We start from the raw sequence: 22659 nt of genomic DNA, 5'->3' as shown, positions 1-22659 counted from the left end.
ATCTTTTTTCCACCACCCCTTACAACCAAGGAGTGCTGAACCTTTGCTCAGACCAGTGACCTGAACAGGGGCAGAAAATTTAGACAAAACCTTAGGAACTTTTTTCGGACCCAATGATTGACTTTCAACTCCACATTACAAAAATCTTTAACTGAATCATGCAAGAACTTCATAAGATTCTGCTTATGCAACGTACAAGACTCAAGACCTCCGTTACGGGGGCAACTCTTATCATGTTTGCTTTGTAACCAATTGGGACACAAATTGGTGTGGACAATTCTACCCCCCAAAAGAGTAAAAGGAGACACTCCTGTGGTGCAGTCAGGAGAAATATTATTAGATCATAATTTAGCCTCAACCCAATTTTGAACATCTTGATCAGATGAAAAGGCTGCTTGAATGGCATCCTTAACTAACCTGTTTGCCCTTTCAACCAAACCACTGGACGCTGGAGAATACAAAGCAACTTTATAATGAGTAATATTGTTTTCTGCTGAAAATGCACACATCTTGTGCAAGACGAAATGGGTACCATTGTCAGTTACAAAAATAGATCGGGAACCCTCAACAGCAAAAATATTTTTGAAAAATGTGATGGCATTTGAGCGTACTGACTGATCACAGAACATTTGATAAATCCATTCAGAATGGTAGTCAACCATCAAGATGATAAACTTGAGGTTATGAGGTAAAACATGATAAGGTCCAGAAAAATATAAATCAACCTTGTCCCAAGGTCTGTTGGGAAAAGGAACAGGATGCAAGGGTGTAATCATCAATTTCCATTTTTTATCTGACAAAAGCCATTAAGTGCATGAATCAATACAAAATTTGACCTGGGATTTCAAAGACTTGACAGAGGAATAAAGGAATTGTGTCACATGAACATGCCATTGACAAGGGACAGCTCAGATGCCACCGTGGAAAAAGCTTCCAACTCATCAGAAAGCTTTCTGCTCTCTGGCCACCCCTTGACAATGCACTCCATTACCTGTTTGAGAATTTCACTTTTGCATTAAGCCTCTGTCCATGACTGCTCAGTAATGTTGGGGCATTCTTTGACGGCATCTAAAGCTGCCACCACACATTATGTGTCTTCAAAATTCTCAACATCAGAGTCATGGAGAAAAACCATGCATGAGAGATAGTCATCCCTGCAGTTCTTACCACCATAAATGTGTTTAATGGAAAACTGAAACTCATGTAAACGTGAAAGTAACCTAACCAATCTGGCGGAAGCATTGCCAAGCACTGTACCATTGAGTAAATGTGTAAGGGGTTTTTGGTTAGCAAAATGTTCAAATTCACGACCCTAAATGTAATTTTTAAATGTATCAATTGCCCAAACACATGCATGGGCCTCGCGTTCAATAGTACTGTAATGAGTCTTTGAGGGTTTGAGCATTCTTGAAGAAAAGACTATGGTGTGTTCATTTCCAGACACCCATTGACTTAGGATTGCACCCAACCCTGTGAGAAAGGCATCCACTATGATGAAAAATGTATATCCATCTTGAAAAGCATGTAAAGCAGGTACCTCAACAAGGAATTTTTTGATTTGGTTGAAGAAGGACGAGATTTTGTCAGACCAGACAAATTCTGAACCCTTGCGAAGGAGGGCACACAATGGTTCAACCGTTTGAGTATACCCCTTAACAAAATGTGTATAATATTCTGCTAATCAAGTCAAGTCAAAAAGTGCTTTATTCGAGTTGTTACTCATAAAAGCATATTATACACAAGAATTTAAAAACAAATTAAATTTACAATCCAGCACAATGACGCAACTCTATAGATTACATATAAAAATTCATTCAGTCAAAAGAAGAATTAAAACATTTGATAAAAATACTTTCCAAGATGAGAAACGCTGGAGTCTAAAAGCAATTATACAAATGCAAAAAAACAATTATCAAGACAGAGAATAGTTGATTAACTAGCAGTCTCTATCTTGATACATGGTCCATGATAGATAAAAAGCAGTAATGTCAAATTCATGAGGGCTAATTTGTCACACAGAGAATAGTTATTTAACTAGCAGTCTCTGTCTAAATTATCGGGCAGAGAATAGTTATTTAACTAGCAGTCTCTGCCTGAGCATCCATGCCCAACCCAGGTATTTTGCTGTAGCTATCAGGATCCAAGAAACTTGAGTCGTACAAATAATTCGCATAGCTACTGAACTACTTGATGTCCCAAGGTTCCTGCACATAGGAGCTAACCATACTCGTCTTGGAATAGCATATGATCCGCATGAAAACAGAAAGTGACCCAGAGACTCATCCCCCAACCCACAAGCTGGGCAGGTGCTACTTCCACCTGAACCCCATTTAGCTGTCAATATTTTTATAGGAAGTGCACCAGCTCTCAGTTGGAATAGGAGCTTCCTGTCACCTGGTTTGGAGATGGTATCCCAATATGGTTCCAAGACTGGATACATTTTAGCTTCAAGAAAATGCGAAGACATGGACCCAGAGCTTGAAGCATTTAAAGTTTTAGTAACAATCCATTCCCAAAAAATATCTTTTAAGACACGCTTAGAGGGGAAAGATGTCCCAGCAGGGTCCTGCCATAAAGAACTCAACCCCAGCTCAAACAATATAGATTTCAATGATTTAAGCCAGCTTATCTTGTGAAAGCCATCAGCTTTGATCACATCCACAAAACCCGCGGCATAATGTGAGAGCTCAGGAGTGGTCCAGAGTCTGCGCCAATACAAGATCGGGCGTAATCTGGCCAAGTCCTTGATTTGTTTCCTTCCTAGATCATATCGGAGAGGCAACAACGGAGTACTTTTAGGTGTACCGGTAAGAGTTCTTAAGAATTTATTTTCAGAGGCTTGCAGAGAAGTAAGATTTTCAAAGCCCCACATTTCAGCGCCGTAAAGTGCAGACCCAATAGCCTTTGCTTCATATACCAATAAGGCTGGTTTAACAGGTTTGGTTAGCGATTTCCTGTGTTCAGAATTAATTGTGCCAGCTATTTGTTTGTGTCGCAAAATAGCAATATTTATATGCTGGCTCCACCTATGGTCATCAGTTATTTGGATACCTAGGTATGTGAATGATTTAACTAACTCTAAAGGCCCTCCACTCATCATAATTTTGGACTTAAAGCTACGCTGCGGCTTGAAGCTCATTAGTTTAGTTTTCATAGTATTCACCTCCAGTCCATGTTCCCCACAAAAGTTCTCAAAAATTGTCAGAGCACGCTGTAGTCCACTAGGGGTTTTTGATAAAATTAGCGTGTCATCCGCAAACATTAGTATGGGGATTTTTAGTCCAGCAAGAGAAGGAGCATCAACATTCGCAGTTTCCAATCGAGAAACTACCCCGTTTATAAACAATGTAAATAGAGTAGGAGCCATTGAGCACCCTTGTCTGACCCCTTTTTCAACACGGAAATCAGGAGTGACCATCCCGTGACCGCCCCACTGAATTTTTGCATAGTTAGACTCGTGGAGGCGCAGTATCAGGGTTAGCAACTCATCCGAAACCCCCAAGCTATGCAAGACCTGCCACAGTTTTGCACGTGGGACCAGGTCGAATGCAGCCCGCAAGTCGACAAATGCCGCAAACAGGCTACACCCCCCCAGAACCACGGTTTTCCACTGCAATAATTGGAAGCGGAACACTTGATCGATCGTGCTTGTTGCCCTTCTAAAACCTGCTTGGAATGGAGATAGAATATTAAAATCCTCAGCCCAGTCGAGAAGCCTATTGACCACCACGCGACCCACGATTTTTTGCACAGTGTCAATAAGGCTAATAGGCCTATAGTTACAGGGCTGAGCTCGGTCCCCCTTCTTATACACGGGGATAATAACTGCACCCCTCCATGAATCAGGGACATCTGCTCCTTGGGCAATTGAGTTTATAAGCAAATGTATATATTTGCTCCAGCGTTCACTATCATTTAAGAATATATCAGCGGGTACTCCATCTTGTCCTGGAGCTCGCCCGCGCTTTACTGTACAGATTGCAGACATAATCTCTTTAAAAGTAAAATTGTCATCTTCAAAAAACTTCATAGCTATACTGTCATCAACTGAGACCCGGGTATTAAGAGTGTATTGCAAACTAAAGAATTCAACCCATGCCTCCTGTGAGACGTTATTACTTGGTGACTCTTCAGCTCTCTCAGAACCCCATTTTACAATATTCCAGAATACTCTGGAATCCTTCCTGTCACTGGCCATTTTCAGTTTGCACCAGTGTTGCTCGTCCCAATCCTTCTTAGCTTCAGCAATGCATACTTTATATTCTTTCCTGGCTAGAGAAACAGACGCACAGTCTCGCTTCTTGATTGCCCGGCCAAGGTCTAGTCTTGCCTTCCTACAATCAGAGTTATACCATCTAGCATATTTTCTGGTAGTAACCCCCTTATGTTTATCAGGTCTTAGAAAATGCGCCTTGATCTTACCAAAGAGGGTATCGTGTATTTTGACCACTTCACCCAGATCCTTAGGAGAGGCATTAGCCAGTTCCATAGCTAGAATGGCTTGATCAGTTTCACTATTAATAATATCAATATCCTGCTGATTTCTCGCTACAGTGTCCCAACGTAGCCTACGCATATTGTTCTCGGGGACAATGGGCGGAGGGACGAATTCATTCATACAGCTAGAGTTTGATTCAGCAGGCCACCATTTGTGAGTCACACTTAGGGGGTTATGGTCACTCTCAGATCTTATGATGACTTCCATATCACAAAGGGCAGGCCACAAATGCAAACTGCAGATCACATAGTCAATTCGACTTTTGTGCCTCCCATTGTCGAATGTTGGTGAGCCAATTCTATCCCCAGCTGTTCTCCCGTTCATAGCTCTCAAGCCTTTTTCAAGACACAGTGCATTAATAGCTATAATGTCCTCTGTCCAACGGGAGACTGGTTTCAGTTGTAATTCAGGGATGCCCCAGAAGGAATCCTCATCAGCACCAGTGAAAGCATCACCCACAACCAATGGCTCAAACGTCCTATTAAGGTCTCCTGCTATAACAATGTTATTTTTAACGGAGTGCTCCTCGATGAGGTCGGCCAAGGTTAGTAATGTTTCAGACCGACCTTTGGAACTCCTAATATAAATATTGTAAATATCAAGTGACCCTGTACTGTCATTTGAAATCCTAATAAGCTGGATATCATTGTGTCCAGTAGCTATATTTTTAACTGAGAAATTTATTGCTTGTCGAATCCAGATAGTAAGCCCCCCCATAGGTCTACCTTTCGGACCCTTGACAGCTGACACATAAAAATTCAGATAGCTTAATACAAAGACAGGGTCGCAGGCCCAAGTTTCCTGGAATATACAAATATCAAATTGGGTAACAAAGCCAAGCCAGTCCCCACAATCGAGCTTGGATGTCAGACCAGCTATATTCCAGCAGAGTAGGTTAGCAACTCCAGACAAACGTCCCTGGCGTAATCCAGGAAAAGAATTTAGTACACAGGCCTCACCCTCTGGTTGGACAACCAAGTTATTCGACAAATCATTGGTAAGGCAATTAACATTCTGGGTAGATAAGCTATCCGAATTTTGATCCCCATTTGCTAGTGGTACTTGACTTAGATTTATAGAGAGTCAATCACAGGCATCAAGATTGGAAAGTGCTGAAAATCTATTCTCTAGATTTAGACTCCTCTCTGGTTGCTTCACTTCCCTCCGCCCTTTTGTTGGGACAACGTTCCACTTAGTTTTTAGCATTGTTTTATTAGAGACCCTCCCACTACACTGATAGAAAAAGTCTAAAGTGAGTGGAATGATTTCAGTCGATCTCCGCTGCGGAGGTAGAAGGTTGGGTAGAATATTGGCCAAAACCTCTGGGTCAGAAAAATGTAGGATGACGCAGTCACCCATAAACTTCTTTGTGCTATTACCTATCCACCTCACCCTTCTAGCCTTTACTATTTCGTCAGCCAATTGGTGCCTACCCCTAGGAGTTATTACCATGTTATTTGTTAGCCAATAAAGTGCTTTAGACAATAGGGATGAGGTAGATTCTTCCTGACCAGACTGCAAAAGAGGGACATTGGCTAAAACCAAGACCAATGGAGAGGCCTCAACTATCAACTCTACCGAGCCATTTACAGATTCTGGGGCGGAGGATGCATCCGAGGGAACATCTTTATTCTCTGCACTATCTAAAATGGATATCAAGGGAGCCACCGGAGGAACTGGTAGTGAAGAAGCCCCGCCCCCCACCAAAGAAGAAGAGACCTTACTGGACTCAACCCTACTAGAAACAGCATCTGGTAGTTTGCCTACTTCAGATAAGGTTTGATTCAGCAAACCCCCAAGGCGATTCACTTCCTTAGTAAGTTTATCAATTCTACCTAACAGGGGATTAACAATGTCCTTTATCTTAGTGTCTAACATACTCAGTAAGTTCTTAAATTGACCACTAGTAAGAGACATAGAAACGTCATCCAGAGTGACATCTTCTTCCCTTGCTGATTTGCTAGGGGGCGATGCAATCTTTTTGCGGCTTGATCTGAGCCCAAATCGTTTCGGCTGTGGCTGTGGCTTTTTAGCCCCTCTGGTGGATCGTGGAGCGGGCACCGGAGTGGGGGCTTTGTCCTCGGGTAGTTGTTGCTCTGTCTCCACCTCACTCTCGCTGTCTAACTCAATCAGGACCGACCGGTTCATTACAGCGATATCAGCTTGGTCAGATTCACTTACAGGTGGACAGCAGGAGGTAGGTTGCTCCGTGGATTCGGCAAAAGCTGAAGCCGGCGAAGTTGGTGAACCCAGGGCAGACGGTGAACTCAGGCCAAGCGAAGATCTCCTGTCACTATTAATTTTGGCAACTACCTGAAAGATATAGTTGTCCATAGTGTTTTTTGCAGGGGATAGCTTTTTGCCGGGCATAATTCACTAACAGACGATGCTTTTCATAAGCACGGGGTAAACAGGTGCTCCAAGAGGCAACAATTCAATAAATAACCCCCAGCTATAACACAGGCTATCCTCCTTGAATCAGGTTTTTTAGCAGAGTAACGGGCCCAACCCAACCTTGTCCAGCCTCGGACGGCCTCAGACGGCCCGCCCTTTGTCCGGGCTTCGTCCGGGCGTCCCGCTCGCGTCCCGCGACGCGGAGGGAGCAGCGTTTTTCTAGCGCCTCAGGGCGCGATGACCCCGCTGGAGTGGATCCGGGTCGCTGGGCAGGCTGGGAGTTGTAGTCTCCCTCCTCTCGGCGGCCGCTAAGGTGACAACAGCGGCGGCGGGAGGGAGACCGGGCACAGCAAAGCAGGAAGAAAGGTCGAGTCTGGGACGACCAGCAGCGTAGAAGTCTCCTCTTCAAGGACAGGACCTAATCCTAAAAATGACTGAAGAGTATCTTTGTCATTGGGAGGAACAGAATAACTAATGGCCTTGATAAGGAACAATTTGGGTTTGATGCCCTCAGATGACATCGTATGACCCAAGTAATCCAGTTGTTGGGTACCAAATTGACATTTATCTGTCCTAATGGTCCCGCCTGCTTCACCTAATTTACTTAAAACGTTAGTCAACTTGTTGAAGTGTGTTTCACAATTTTCTGAAAAGACCAGGATATCATCCTGATAGGCCTGGGCCCCAGACATGTCTATGAAAAGATTATCCATCAACTTCTGAAAGACACTAGATGTGGAGACCAGGCCAAACGGTAATCTGAGATACTTGTAAACCCCGAAAGGTGTGACAAAAGTAGTGAACTCTTGAGAATCCACTGTAAGAGGTATTTGGCGATAAGCTGAACCGAGGTCAATGATTGAAAAAAACTTTGTCCCATCAAAACTGGCAAGAAGCTCATGGATCTTGTGAAGGGGATATCAGTCAATCAAGATGTTTTTATTCAAAGTGCGTAAATCAGCACATAACATAACCTCCCCAGATCTTTTCCTGACAATAACGATGGGAGATATCCATTCTGAAAAGTCACATGGTGCAATGACTCCTTCATCACACAATGACCTGAGGACTGTCTTAAGCTAATTTCTAGCACTGAGTGGCAAAGGACAAACCTTGTGAACAACGGGTTGGGCATCTGGCTTAAGTCTAATCTGATGTTGAAAACCTTTAACCGTGCCTAATTTCTTTGAAAACAAATTAGGAAACTGGTCCAAAACATTTTTGATGTCTAGGGAATGATCCTCAAGATTTAGGGAATTATAATGTTCCTCTAAAAACCCAAATCCAGTACAACCATGAGGAACATTTCCCAGAGCAATGGAGTTATCAGAGCCAGGAATGAGAAGCAACCCCATTTTCGCAAGATCTTGCCAACCAACTATGTTACGTCCATTGACTGCAACATAGACTTTTGTCAAACTTGATCTACCTAAGCATTCCAATCTTGAATTAAACTAACCCAACATTTCAATATCAAACTCGCTGAATGTTTTGGGGTTGACATCCATTTGAGTTAAAGTTATAGAACCTTGCAATTTGTCAAAAAAATGACATCTGATAAAATTGTTATATACGAGCCAGAATCAGCCAGAATTGGGCTTTCTACTTTCCCAAATAATGCAATACTTAGAGGACTTTTGAGAGAATCACTATTAGATATTGAATTGCATTCAACTGTTAACAGCAAATCTTGAAAATGCTCTGTGCAGTCATCCAGAGTCTCAGAGAATTCTACATTGTTGACTCTAGTGTTTTTTTACCAGATCTACAAACACCTTGAAAGTGGCCTACTTATTTGCATAAAACACATTTTTTTCCCATAGCTGGACACATGGGGTACTTGCTAAGATGGGACTTTGAACCACACCTATAACAACTTGTGTTTCTCTTCCTTATCAATTGCTTAGGTTTATTAATGTTCACAGCATTGGTGCAGTCTGCAATTTCATGTGTAGAGGACTTGATAAAGTAGGATGATTGGTCATTCTGAAGAGATTTGGAGGTGATAATGGATCTCTCAATGTTCTTTGCAATGTCAATAGTTTCCAGAAGTGTGGGTTTTCTGCAACTAAGAAGACTTTTCTTGACAAAACAAGAAGAAAGGAACTGGTCACGGATATGAATATCAACATTTGCTTCAAATTCACAGGTGGAAGCTAAAGCACGTAGTTCAGCTATGTATTCATCTACAGATTTGTCTGCTCAATGTATACTCCTGAAAAATAATGCCTTTCTTCAGCATAATGTTTGGTTCTTGATCATAATGTCTTGTCAAACAAGCTAATGCCTCTTTGTAGGAATCCCAATGTTAAGCATCACTAGCGTCTCCTAAGATAATCCCAGGCTGGAGATTTTTCTTGATTGTGCAAGGCTTACTAGAGGTGGGAGTTTAAAGATCCTCCCTCAGCACTTCTGATTTTGTGCCACGTATGTACTCATTCTTTCCACGGTTTGTCTTTGGATCCCAAATTCTAACCGGATTTGAGCCGGAGAGACATATTTTGGGAGATGGAATATTGCTCTATAGGAGTTGGCTATAATGACGTCTAAAACTGCAGCATCTTTACCTTTTCATAGCCCCTGAGGTTCCGTGAGGTTCCGTGACGGTTCCGTGACGACTTGAACCCGTGTTTTGAAGTTTGTCGGAAATACATAATATTGGTATCAGTGAACCGCAAATGATCCATTTAGTATATCCTAGTGTTTTCGCTACGCTACGAGCAAGAGCACTCCTTCCATTGACATATTTCTGATATACCCACGGCATCCATCTTAGATCATGGCCGCCATTTTGTGTTTCCTTGCCCTCACATATGCAATAGCCTCTGATCATTTCATTCACTCCACTTTGATTAAGGACACGTAGCCTTAGCCGGAGATTCACCTCTTGCATGACACGTGCACCTTAAACCAGATCACGCTGTAGCTGCATGACTCGACAAAGGCTGCCTCCTCTGCCCGAGGCCAGTCTTGCCAAACTGGTCTTCGTGTCCATTGTACCTGATCATGATTAGGCGGCCGAAGCCGGTAGCCTTGCCCATTTACAACCCACAAACATCCCTTATCCCACTTTTCTATCTTCCACACCTGGCTCTGTTTCTTTCTTTCTGAATCTTTATTAGGGGGAGGTAACGAACTTTACGATGAGGCGGTCCGGGTCCTGAAAGCAATATTGACAGGGGATTGTGATGAACTAGTGGGAACCCCTCTTCGTAGATGTTTGGTATCAGATTTTATCGACGGTTCCTGTGTAACGTCAAATATTTATTGTTTAGAGACACAAAGGTTTGGGAATGTACCGACATGTGAAATATTTGCCTAGAGCACAATTTTTAGTATATAAGGAGCAACCCACTTTGTACAAATCGAACAGGCTCCTAGATTCTGCCCGTGTGTAGATTCTGTGACTTCTGTGTCCCTGCAGTAATAAACCTTTGGTCTTTGACGCCACCATCGAGAAGCCCGTGTTTCTGTTCATTTGTGCACCAAGGCAGGTGGAACTCCGGGGTCTTTGGGTGTTGTACCCTGACACCTCTGGACGGAACCAAAAAGTCCAGAACTCCAATTGGCGCCCAACGTGGGGCGACGTCATTCGGTACCGGTCCAAAAGCCTGAAGAGTTCGAGAGGCTTCGTGTGAAGATTCCTGAGGGAGGCGCCCCACTTCATCGATCCCGGCATATCGCAAAAGTGTCCCGAAGTTCTCTTCCACGAGGGTTTCCCGTTCAGGACGGCTGCAGTGGGCCGTTGCCTTGACCGTCGCCCTGTCTTGGACCCGAAGTGGTGCAGTCCTTAGTACGGCGAAACGTGACGGGTTTCTCCTTGGTGACGTCTTCAGTGACTCAGTTAAGTATTTAGTGATAGCTAGCTGGTTACTTTGTGAGGATTGTTAAAAATCCTTGATCGGTTCTTGGTTTGGTTTGGTTTTGTTAGATTATCATTGGTTGTTCTAGTTACGATAATCTATTTGGTTTAGTTTTGGGTATCGATACATCAGTTCGTTTTGGTAGGCCTAAGTTCTTGGTTCGAGTGCACATATTTGTTCCGTGTTTTGTTTGTTTTGTGTTTCGGACTGAAAATGGTAAGTCGGAAAATGTTGTCTTGTTTTAGTTGCAACAGTGACTCGCGATTGGAGGACTCTTGTCTGGTTCCTCCGATTGGGACTCCCCTATATGATTTATATTGTAAGTATGGCGTGGGTCCTATAACTTATAATGAGATATGGGTCCGCTATTGTAAGAAGGATGGTGTCCTTAGTTGGCCACTGCATGGTAGTTTTGAGCAAGAGATTCTCGACAATTTAGAAGCGAAATTGTTCAAGAAGAAAGCCCGGCCGGCAATGTTTGATTCCTTCCGTTATTGGCGGAAAGAATCCAAACAGAGAGAAATGAAAAGGTTGAAGAAAGAACAGAAAGAACAAGAAGGGTTAACTCTAGAGCAAGCGACTAAACAGTTGCAAGCTAACGAGTGTGAGAAGGTCATAGATGTAGCCATTAGAGAGCATAACCTAGCGATTGACAAGTGCTATCCTGCCTTGCCATCGAAAATGGCTAAGATATTGGAGGACTCCGAAAACGATCCTCTGCTGTCTTATCTGTTACGGTCACCTCCACCGTATGCACAAGGTGCTACGGCTCCGCTCGTCCCGAATGTTCAATTGCCGGTTGCTGGACAACCTGGTGCTCCTGCTCCTGTCCCTCAGAACCAAGTTCCTGTACTTCCAGTGGTGAATGTGAATGTTCCTACAGCTCCTCCTCTTCCTACACTGTCAACTCTTATACCTACCTCTGTACCTACTGCTCCAGAAGCTATTTTCCTCGATACTCCTACTGCTTCCTCATCTATTCCTACCTCCACTGCATTCTCTATGTCTGCGAGTGTACTAACTCCACTTTCTGTTCGTCGAAGAATCACTGATTCAGTTACTAATATGCTGTCTCCTATATATAAAACTCTGATTAAGACTCCTACTCCTGACTCTGTACAGAGACGGAGTCAGCTTCCTAGTACTGAGGAACGGGGAGTTTTAGACTCCACGGCTCTCAGATGGATTTCGAAGGGTAGAAGATATAGTACGAGAGATGTGTTAGACACATTTATGCAGTGGGGAGAACCAACGCAACGATACGTCTTTGATGAGATGTGCTCGTTGTTACGTGAAGAGATAGAAGAAGACGATGTCGAATCAGATTTGGAAGATTTAATTAGGGTTCAAAAGGAGTTTGCTGCTGGAATGATAGTGGGTGAGAAAATAAAGCAAGCGATGGAACTCATTTTAAGTTTTAGGAATGATCCATCTCATCGTTCTCCAAGAGATTTAGAGAAAGGTAAAATGAAGCTAAGTCGCCAATATCCTATGAGGGAAGTTCCTCCAATCTGGCGCGAAGCAGTGCCACGTGATGATAATGCTGGTATTGCAGGTGCTCCAGCGCAGTTCCAACGAGTGTGGATACACATTCCATGGAAGCGAGCAGAAGTGTTAGCAGTGAAGCAGGCCTTGCCAGATCCGCGTAAGAATCCAGCCGGATATTACAAGGAATTAACACAGACAGTTGAGGCTTGTATAATGAACTTAGCCGACATTGATATGTTATTTGGTAACGTAGTTCCGCAACCAGTGTGGGCTAAAATTCGTAGAGAGGATCATCAGGCTGCTTTAGGTGGTGATTGGGCAGCTATCACTGCAGCAGATGGTCAACAAATAGGTGGTGCGAAACCCGAACCTTTGATCGCTAATCTGCCAGGTAGAATAATTGATCTAATGAAGACTCTGATGCCAGCATTGCGTGTTAATTGGGACAAGTTGTCAGCATGTAGGCAAAAGAAAGACGAAAGTGTCTCGGACTTCTTCACGAGGTTCGAAGAGACTTTTGTGGATCATAGTGGCCAGGACATGAGTACAGAAGGAGGGCAAAGACTGTTTGTCGATAAATTTGTGCATAATTTGTTACCTGAATTATGCAATAAATTAAAAGACTCAGAAAGTGCGTGGGCTGTATCTACGACAGCGCAAATACTTGCGACTGCACAGTACTACGAAAATAGAGATAAAGAGGAAAAGGAAAAATCAGAAAAGAAAACGAAAGATTTAAAAACTAAAGTTCTTTTGCAGCAGGCGTATCCGCCTCGCACGAACCAGACTAATACGCAGCAGAACTCATACCAAAGGACAGATTATAGTACATCAAGACCTCAATATCAATGGAATCAATGCGCGTACTGCAAGAAAGAGGGTCACTATAAAAATGAATGTCCAATCTTAGCGCAAAATAATGCAGCAGCAGCTCAGAGAGGTCGTGGTGGTTTTGTGCAGAATTCTAGAGGACGAGGACGAGGTGCTATGCCTCCACAAACTAATGATCGTCCATCCAATCACTTTGATCAACGAAATGGACAATCTGTTCAGCAAAATAGATCTCAGCAATATCTTGTTGAAGATTATTGTGAAGTAGAAGAGGGTTTTCAACAAAATGGGTACTAGGACAGCCATGGACAGAGAGAGGGAGTAGTATCAGTTCCAGTGGATCAGAGTGGGCCTTATGTCGCAGTAGCAACATCAGGTGTAGTCGAACCGTTTCTGTTGGATACTGGTGCCGCAAAAAGTTCTATCATGCATGCGAAACTCCCTGGCGCACCTTTGTCTGGCTCAACAAATGTTTCCGTAGGTTTTTCAGGCGCCCCTGTGTACAATCCGATATCTGGTCCTTTGTCTATTTCTGTTGGACCGTGCCAATTGAAAGCACCCCTGATTTTGACGACAGGTTGTAATGAAAATCTGCTTGGTTTAGATTTGTTAAAACGACTATATGCGACATTGTACTGCTCTCCAGAAGGAGTACAGCTTACACTGGGTAAAAACATCACCTCTCCGATGTACTTGTCAATGGACGCACTCCCGCCGGAGCTCCGTTCACTCCCTGATTCTCTTTGGGCGACTGGTCCTAATGATGTAGGTCTCCTAGAAATTCCACCGTATGTAGTGACTTTGAAAGCAAATGTGAAATTTCCAAGAATTCCCCAGTATAAAATATCGAGTGAAGGTGAGCGTGCACTTTTATTGATTGTGCAAGACTTGATTAAGAAGGGTGTAGTTGAAGAAACTAGAGGAAATGTCTGTAACAGTCCTGTATTACCGATTCTGAAGCGAACTGACCCTACAAAACCTCCAGTTTATAGGTTTGTCATAGACCTTAGAGAAGTTAATAAGATTGTAATTCCGCAGTTTCCTGTAGTGCCAGACATTACTGCCTTGTTAACATTGATACCTGCTACAGCTACATGGTTCTCAGTTATAGACCTAAAGAATGCTTTCTTTAGCATTCCGATAGCCGAAGAAAGTAGGGATATTTTTGGCTTCTGTTTAGGAGGTCGCAGTTTCAGATTTAAACGCGCTCCACAAGGCTATTGTGAAAGTCCATCCATTTATAGTCAAGCTTTAAAAAGTCAGTTAGATTCTTTTGTCCTTCCTCCAGGTTCGGCTCTAGTGCAGTACGTAGACGATCTTCTAGTGGCTGCCGATGACAAGGAAACTTGCAAAGCAGCTACAATTTCGTTATTGCATCATTTGTCCAATTTGAATCATAAGGTGTCTCCTTCCAAGATGCAATACTGCTGCCAAGAAGTAACCTACCTAGGTCACCTCTTATCAAAGGAGGGAAGGAAGTTGACCCCAGAAAGAATAAAAGCAATTACGCAGATGAGTGTTCCACGCACACAGAGAGAAGTACGTGCCTTCCTAGGTATTACCTCTTACTGTAGGCAATGGATCCCAAATTTTTCTCTTTTAGCAAAACCGTTGGTAGCTTTGACTGGGAAAAATGTTCCAAGTCCGGTACCATGGTCTGATGAATGCCAAGAGAGTTTTACTGAATTACGAAAAGCATTGTGTTCAGCTCCTGTATTAGGTACACCTGATTACAGCAAGCCATTCACGCTCTACGTTCACGAAAGAGAAGGTTGCGCGTTGGGTGTTCTGACACAGAAATTTGGTGATAAACAACGCCCTTGTGCGTATTTTTCATCAACATTAGATCCGGTAGCCAGAGCGTTACCTAGTTGTTTGAGGGCTACAGCGGCAGCTGCAGCTTCCATTCGACAATCTGCTGGTTTGGTGATGAACAATATGCTAGTGGTCATGGTTCCTCATGCAGTGGATACACTCATGAACCGAACGAAGACTCAACACCTTACTAGTGCGAGATTATCCGGTTACGAGCTGACATTATTAGCGAGTCATATTCAGATCAAAAGATGCAATGTATTGAATCCAGCAACATTGTTGCCGACTGATCAAGAGTCGAGTGATTCTGAGCCACATGACTGTTATTTCAAAACGGAGGAAGAGACAAAAGGACGTATCGATTTAAAAGATACTCCCCTGTCCGACCCAGATGGTACGCTGTATGTGGACGGGTCATGTTTTAAATTGGAGAATGGTGATGTGACTGCTGCCTACGCGGTAACGACTTTGAAGACGATTGTGGAGACTGCAAGAGTGAGTCAGAATTCTGCCCAAGCTGCAGAATTAATAGCTCTAACGAGAGCGTGTGTTTTAGCTAAGGGAAAGAGAGTGAATGTGTTTACAGATAGTCAGTACGCATTTGGCGTGGCCCATAGTTTTGGCCGGTTGTGGAGAGAAAGAGGTTTCATTACGTCCCATGGGACTAAGATCCAACATGGTCAGCTAGTTAACGACTTGTTGGAATCTCTAACCTTGCCGACTGAAGTTGCGATTGTGAAGTGCAGTGCTCATAAAGCAATCACGGATGATGTTGGTCGTGGGAATGCCTTTGCTGATGAAACTGCTAAACAGACAGCTAGAGACACGATGAGTAGAATGTACGTTGCTACGTCTGCAAGATGGATTGCTGAGTCTGGAATGTGTGAGGACACTATGGAAAGTGTGAAAGAGATTCAGAAAGAAGCGACTGAGGAAGAGAAACGTGTATGGAGAGAAAGTACGGGCAAGTTGGACTCGAATGGATGTTGGATTGATTTGACAGAACAGCAGCGTTGGATGTTGCCTGATGCATATGTGCTTGCAGTAGTGACGATGGCGCATGGAGTGGCGCATATAAGTTCTAAAGGGATATGTAAGATGTTGGCTCCGGTTTGGAAGAATGAGGGAATCAGTAAGTGTGCAGAGAGAGTGGTGAAAAATTGTATGGTGTGCTTGATGCATAATCCTGGCAAGGGAACTCCAACTCCAGCTGGTCATTTCGCTCCTCCTTCCTGCCCCTTTGAAGTGATTCAGTTAGACTTCATTCACATGGAACGCTGCAACAATTTAAAATACGTCCTGGTGGTAGTTTGTGCTTTTTCCAGGTGGATAGAAGCATACCCACTAAAGGACAACACTGCCCTATCAACTGCCAAAATTCTTCTCAAGGAATTTTTTCCTAGGTTTGGAATGCCACGGATTGTATGGTCAGATAATGGAAGTGAGTTTATAGGGAAAGTTATGCAGAGTGTGTGTGCTGGTCTAGGATTGAAACAAAAATTCCACAGTGCAAACCATCCCCAATCTGCTGGTTTAGTCGAGGGTTACAATGGCACTCTGAAGCTTAAGATAGCCAAAATACAAGCATCCACAGGTTTAGCCTGGCCAGACGCACTTCCTTTGGCCTTGTTATCAACGAGAGCAACAGTGCATTCTAGAATAGGGCTTTCTCCCTATGAGATTGTGTTTGGCCGCCCGGCAAATATCTGGGGTGTGCCAAGGCCTAAACAATTGTGCTCCATTGAATATCCTATGTTGATAGACTACCTTTACGACTTGACTGCTAAATTGAGTCTTATTCATCAACAGGTCTTCGATGCTTTGCCAAAACCTCCGGAGAGTCCAGGGCATCAGCTGAAACCCGGCGACCACGTGGTGGTCAGAAATTTTGCGAGGACAAAGAATCTTCAGCCTCGCTACATCGGCCCCTTCCAGGTCCTACTGGCAACGAGGACAGCCGTACGTGTCGCTGGCCGTAAACATTGGATTCACGCCTCTCATGTAAAGCGTGTTCCTTTGCCGCTGCCTTACGACGACTGGGTGAAGAAGGGAATTGGTGCCTCCGAAGCTGAAACAACTCCGAAATTTGTCCCTTTCAGCGATGCCGATTTGATTACTGACACTTTGAAACCTGACTCTCCTCCTGAAAGGACTCCTTTGAACACTGAACATTTGTCTCCAGCATCACAAGAAACTTTGCTATCTGCGAACTTAAACTCTGCAACAGCTGCTAGTAATACACTATTTTCCGATCAAGCAGTACCAGCGAAGAAGAGATACAACCTTAGAAGCCATAAAAAGGACTAATAAAGCAGGCAACTGCATATTGTGATATTGATATATATATATATATTGAACTTTTGCCTTCAGCCAGGAAGTTTGCTATTGTTTATTGTTTTTAAAATTGCCTTGCCGTCTGGGTAGCCGTAGGGTCGTGGCTGTGTGCCTAGTTTGAATTTGCAGGGGTCTGACACAAGGTCGATCTTTCTGTTGGTTCTGGGAACTCCCAGGGCTGATAGAGGCATTTTCATCTACGTACACATCATCAGTGGTCGCGAGCGGATTGTAGAAGATGGAGCTTCCTGCGCTGCAACGAAAGAATGTGATTTACGTTCGCAGAAACAGACTTAATAGAATTCTTCACAGCAAATGTTTCTTGATGCAATGTGCCGTTACATTTTTGATTGTTTTAGCAACATTGGTGGGTGGAATCGTCTTTAGCATAAATTTGATTTTTGTGCCAGTTTCTACAGTACCTCCCCTTGATCCTGCTATTTCTACTGTTTCCTCTATACACTCTTTTCACTCGTTTCCGGAACATGAGCAAGCCAGACGCTCAGAATTCACCAACAACACTTTTGTACAGCTCTTGCACCAACACCAACTGGTAGTTAACACTACAGACTGCTGGGTATGTGGCTTGATACCTCACACTATGGATAAAGGTATTCCATATCTGGTTTTGCCTTACAGCTATAATGGATCATTTCAGGCCTTCCAAACCATCTTTGCTTATGCCCTAGAAACTTATCCTCCACGTCCCCCACGTTCCACTAAATACAACTCTGCTAACAAAGCTTTAGTCCAGGGAATTATTGACATGGTCAAGGACGTCAATAATACTCCATCATACCCTAGAGACGAATTGCGAGTATATTTAAGTTGGAACACTTCAGAGTATCGCCTTAGTTTAGGAGAAAGCAAACGTAAAAGCTCAACTCCAATCTGGGTCGTACCTCACCGAGGTCAGGTCTGTTTGCAAGGTAATGGGAGAAATCCGAGAGCTCAGCTAGGGAGGAGTGAGTGCGTAGAGACTTATGTGTTTCCGGCTAACTCTTCCCCTGCCTTTCTTACTGCTAGGGGTACCTATTTCATTTGTCGAGACAGAGCTTATACATGGTTGCCTGCCGACTTCTCAGGATCATGTTATATTGCTCGATTATTGCCTCCGACATACACTGCTTCACCTGATTACCACAGAACAAGAGTAGCGAGAGGTGTCTTCAGCAAGGAAGATACCGCTGGTCAGGAAGCTGGAGACTTCTTCAAAGGCTTCCTTCCGTTCTGGGGACCTATGGCCAATAGTAGAAACATACGTCAGCTAACACGGGTAGTTGAATCTACTATTACTGAAACTGCTGGTGCCCTTAGCAATCTGACAGCTGAGCTTCAGGCGGATAGGCTCATGACGTTGCAGAACCGTATGGTTCTAGACGTTATACTTGCAGATCGAGGTGGGGTATGCAGAATGATCCAATCGAGCTGCTGTGTCTTTATTCCTAATAATGCTCCAACAGTCTACGAGGCGATCTCTAAGTTGCACAAGATTTCGGACTCCATACATGTAGACAAGGGAAACTGGTCCTTCATGGAGTGGTTTTGGACTCTGATCTCAGCGTGGGGATGGAAAGTTCTAATGGTCATTGGTGTCATCCTAGCATTCCTATTCTCATGTTGTCTGATTATCCAGTGTGGTCCTGCTCTGTGTAGTCTTTGTGCTACGACTTGTCTCAGAAAATCACCTGCGTTTGGAGAAAAGACACGAGAAAGGATGATGATACAACAACATGTCACTGATCTGATGAGCATAGAACTAGATTCTGACATAGACTGAGTAATTGCCTATGTAAGGGCAAAAGGAGGGTCTGAGGTTCCGTGAGGTTCCGTGACGGTTCCGTGACGACTTGAACCCGTGTTTTGAAGTTTGTCGGAAATACATAATATTGGTATCAGTGAACCGCAAATGATCCATTTAGTATATCCTAGTGTTTTCGCTACGCTACGAGCAAGAGCACTCCTTCCATTGACATATTTCTGATATACCCACGGCATCCATCTTAGATCATGGCCGCCATTTTGTGTTTCCTTGCCCTCACATATGCAATAGCCTCTGATCATTTCATTCACTCCACTTTGATTAAGGACACGTAGCCTTAGCCGGAGATTCACCTCTTGCATGACACGTGCACCTTAAACCAGATCACGCTGTAGCTGCATGACTCGACAAAGGCTGCCTCCTCTGCCCGAGGCCAGTCTTGCCAAACTGGTCTTCGTGTCCATTGTACCTGATCATGATTAGGCGGCCGAAGCCGGTAGCCTTGCCCATTTACAACCCACAAACATCCCTTATCCCACTTTTCTATCTTCCACACCTGGCTCTGTTTCTTTCTTTCTGAATCTTTATTAGGGGGAGGTAACGAACTTTACGATGAGGCGGTCCGGGTCCTGAAAGCAATATTGACAGGGGATTGTGATGAACTAGTGGGAACCCCTCTTCGTAGATGTTTGGTATCAGATTTTATCGACGGTTCCTGTGTAACGTCAAATATTTATTGTTTAGAGACACAAAGGTTTGGGAATGTACCGACATGTGAAATATTTGCCTAGAGCACAATTTTTAGTATATAAGGAGCAACCCACTTTGTACAAATCGAACAGGCTCCTAGATTCTGCCCGTGTGTAGATTCTGTGACTTCTGTGTCCCTGCAGTAATAAACCTTTGGTCTTTGACGCCACCATCGAGAAGCCCGTGTTTCTGTTCATTTGTGCACCAAGGCAGGTGGAACTCCGGGGTCTTTGGGTGTTGTACCCTGACACCTCTGGACGGAACCAAAAAGTCCAGAACTCCACCCCACTCCTGTCTGTCAATGTCAGCAGCAATTTGGCCCTCAGGACCTGCAAAAGAGGATCAAACGAAAGGTCGGAAAGCCGTCTCTTCAGTGACTTTAGTGCTAAATACGTGTGGTCTCCTTTCTTCGCATGGACTCTAGCTGAAGTTTGAATGAGCTATTATGATCCATTAGTATTCCCCAGTATTTGAAACTTTGTACTTGCTCCAAATGTTGGCCATCAAGGAACTAGCTATTTCCTTCAAAAATGCGGTGAGTAAAACAACATCTATGCTATCTGTTTTAGAAGACAAAGCAATTCTTTCCAAAAACGGCACATGGCTGATTAGTTCTCAGTGACTATGTAAGGCCAAAACCCCAAGCCTACTTGAGTGCCGGAATTAAGATAAGCAGGAAGGAAAACTTTCTAAGGTTGTGCTTGGGGATAATTGCTATCAAACCCTATCTTCCACCATGGAAAAGGAAAGGAGGCACTCCGACTTGACGTTTATGCAGAAGTTGGAAGGAAGACATCATTCATGTAATCTGCAACTGTCTCAACTTAAAGAACAAGAACTTCAATCCCATTGACGTCCAGCTTAACTGTTGGCTAACAAAATTTGTTGAGATGGTAACTAAGAGACTTAAAACCCTGTTGTTATCCAAAACACGCTAAAATGCTTCTTAAGTGTATTAATTCCTTATCTTGTATTAGTTGTACTTGCACTTTAATCACCAAGCCTCGAATTTGGACAATGGACCTTGTTAACCTGTGCCATCCAACTTGAGAAGTTGTGTTAGACATTGCAGTTAGTACTAAATGAGAAATAAAAGTTTGTAAGAATCTCTTTTAAACAGCTGATTGTATACATTAGGAATATGCAATTGTTGACCTTTTTATTTATGCGATTTTTAATAGTTTTTATATGTATTTTTCTGTGTACAATGGGAATCTTTTTGTCATGTATTTGCAAACCTTTTCATTAATCAAGCAAAATAAAATATTATCTTATCTCTTCCACCAGCTTCTCCTAGGGGTGCTGGAAAAGGAGGCAACTTCTCAAAAAGACGTTGAGTAGAAAGGCCTAAACCACCATAAAGGATTGCAACTTTGCTAGCAGGTGAAAACTTCACTGAATCAATTGCTACTACGTGATTTTCAAAAGCCTTTACCAATTGTCGCCAGGGAATACTGGGTTTACCTGGATGTTGCAAGAAATGAGGCAGTTAAGCAAATTGCTGAGAAGTAGCCATAGACAAAGGCAGAGAGTTTAAGAAATTAAATTATTACGCACATAAAGGAAAAACACCTGTAAATTGGAAAATTAACATTACCATGAAATGTGCAAAACTGACATATGCAAAAATGGTACAGTACAATAATTATAAAAACGGGAAGGTGGCAGTTTAGTTTGTGGGTACCTTTTAAGTTTTAAGAGGAAGGTGAACCTGTCACTGAAGTTTGCAGGCACATAAATAACAAAGGTGAGCCTGTCACTGAAATTGAAGGCTTCAATTCACAAGAAGTAAAGTTTTGAAGTTAAGTAACGTATATAGGGAGAGCCTATCACCGAGATGAAGAATTCCAATTGTTAGAATCTAATTAGAATTTTTTCAACGTTTAAATAATGAAAATAAGGTGTGCCTGTCACCGTAATCATAAACAGGCAGGATCACAACTGCGTAAAGATGTAGTGGCAAACTAATCCAATATGGCCGCCTGCGTCGAGACATGATGATGGAGCAGAGCACCCAAGTTGAGCCGGTAGACTGCCCAAAGAGAAAAGGCTGCCTGTGTGATGACATAACAAACAAAGTGTAACAATGGGTCAACAGAAAAATAGTACAGCTATCTAGATGACTGTGTGTGTGATAAAGGAACACAATCCCTGAATCCAAAGTATTCTTGGTGAAAAAATATGTTCCCATCAGATACCCATCCTGTACTGCCCTACATCACTTGGGATCCTTCACCCGAAGGAAGTGGAAAGAACCACTTAGGATTAGGTAGATTGTGACCTAATCAAAGTGTGAGGGAATGTAAAGTGTGTGGGTCTGAAAGTTTTTTAATGGTATCAGGGGGCACAAAGAATTAACAAAAAGCAGTGCAAAAGGTGCTCATTGTAGCGTGTGAAAGTGAAAAGATTAATATTGGGTTGTGGGATTGGAAAATAAGTTTATTGGGGTCCTACCCACACCCAAGGCCTGTGTGATGAACCATTGACGTTTTCTAAGGAGGAGGAGGTGACGTCACGATGAAAGGCAGCAACGAAACACTGCCAGAATAGCGGGGAAATATCTAACTGCTGCTGCGCCCTGCGTGAGTAAAGACATGAAATGGCAGGCATGTCATCCATCCGAAGTAAAGCAGAAAATGGCAGTGGAGCGCTGCGAGGTGCGTCAACTGAAAGATGCAGGGTGAGACGTCCAGAAGAAATGGTTGATGGGTACTGGCAGTGTGGGTTCCTCCGGTTGTCGACAAATAAAGTAAGGATGAAATGAAGAGACTCTGAGGTGAGTAAAAGAGGATTTATTGCCAGCAAATGAAGCACCCTTGCTGTGGGTGCCTACTTGAAGACTCTGAGTGTCAGCCTCCAGGACAGCCAAGTACAAATAAACCTGCACTGCGCATAAAGCATAAAAACATCTATAAATCTCACAA

This window comes from Lissotriton vulgaris, chromosome 3_1 (assembly GCF_964263255.1).
Source record: "Lissotriton vulgaris chromosome 3_1, aLisVul1.2, whole genome shotgun sequence".
NCBI classification, from domain to species: domain Eukaryota; kingdom Metazoa; phylum Chordata; class Amphibia; order Caudata; family Salamandridae; genus Lissotriton; species Lissotriton vulgaris.
This window is presented reverse-complemented; position numbering follows the sequence as displayed.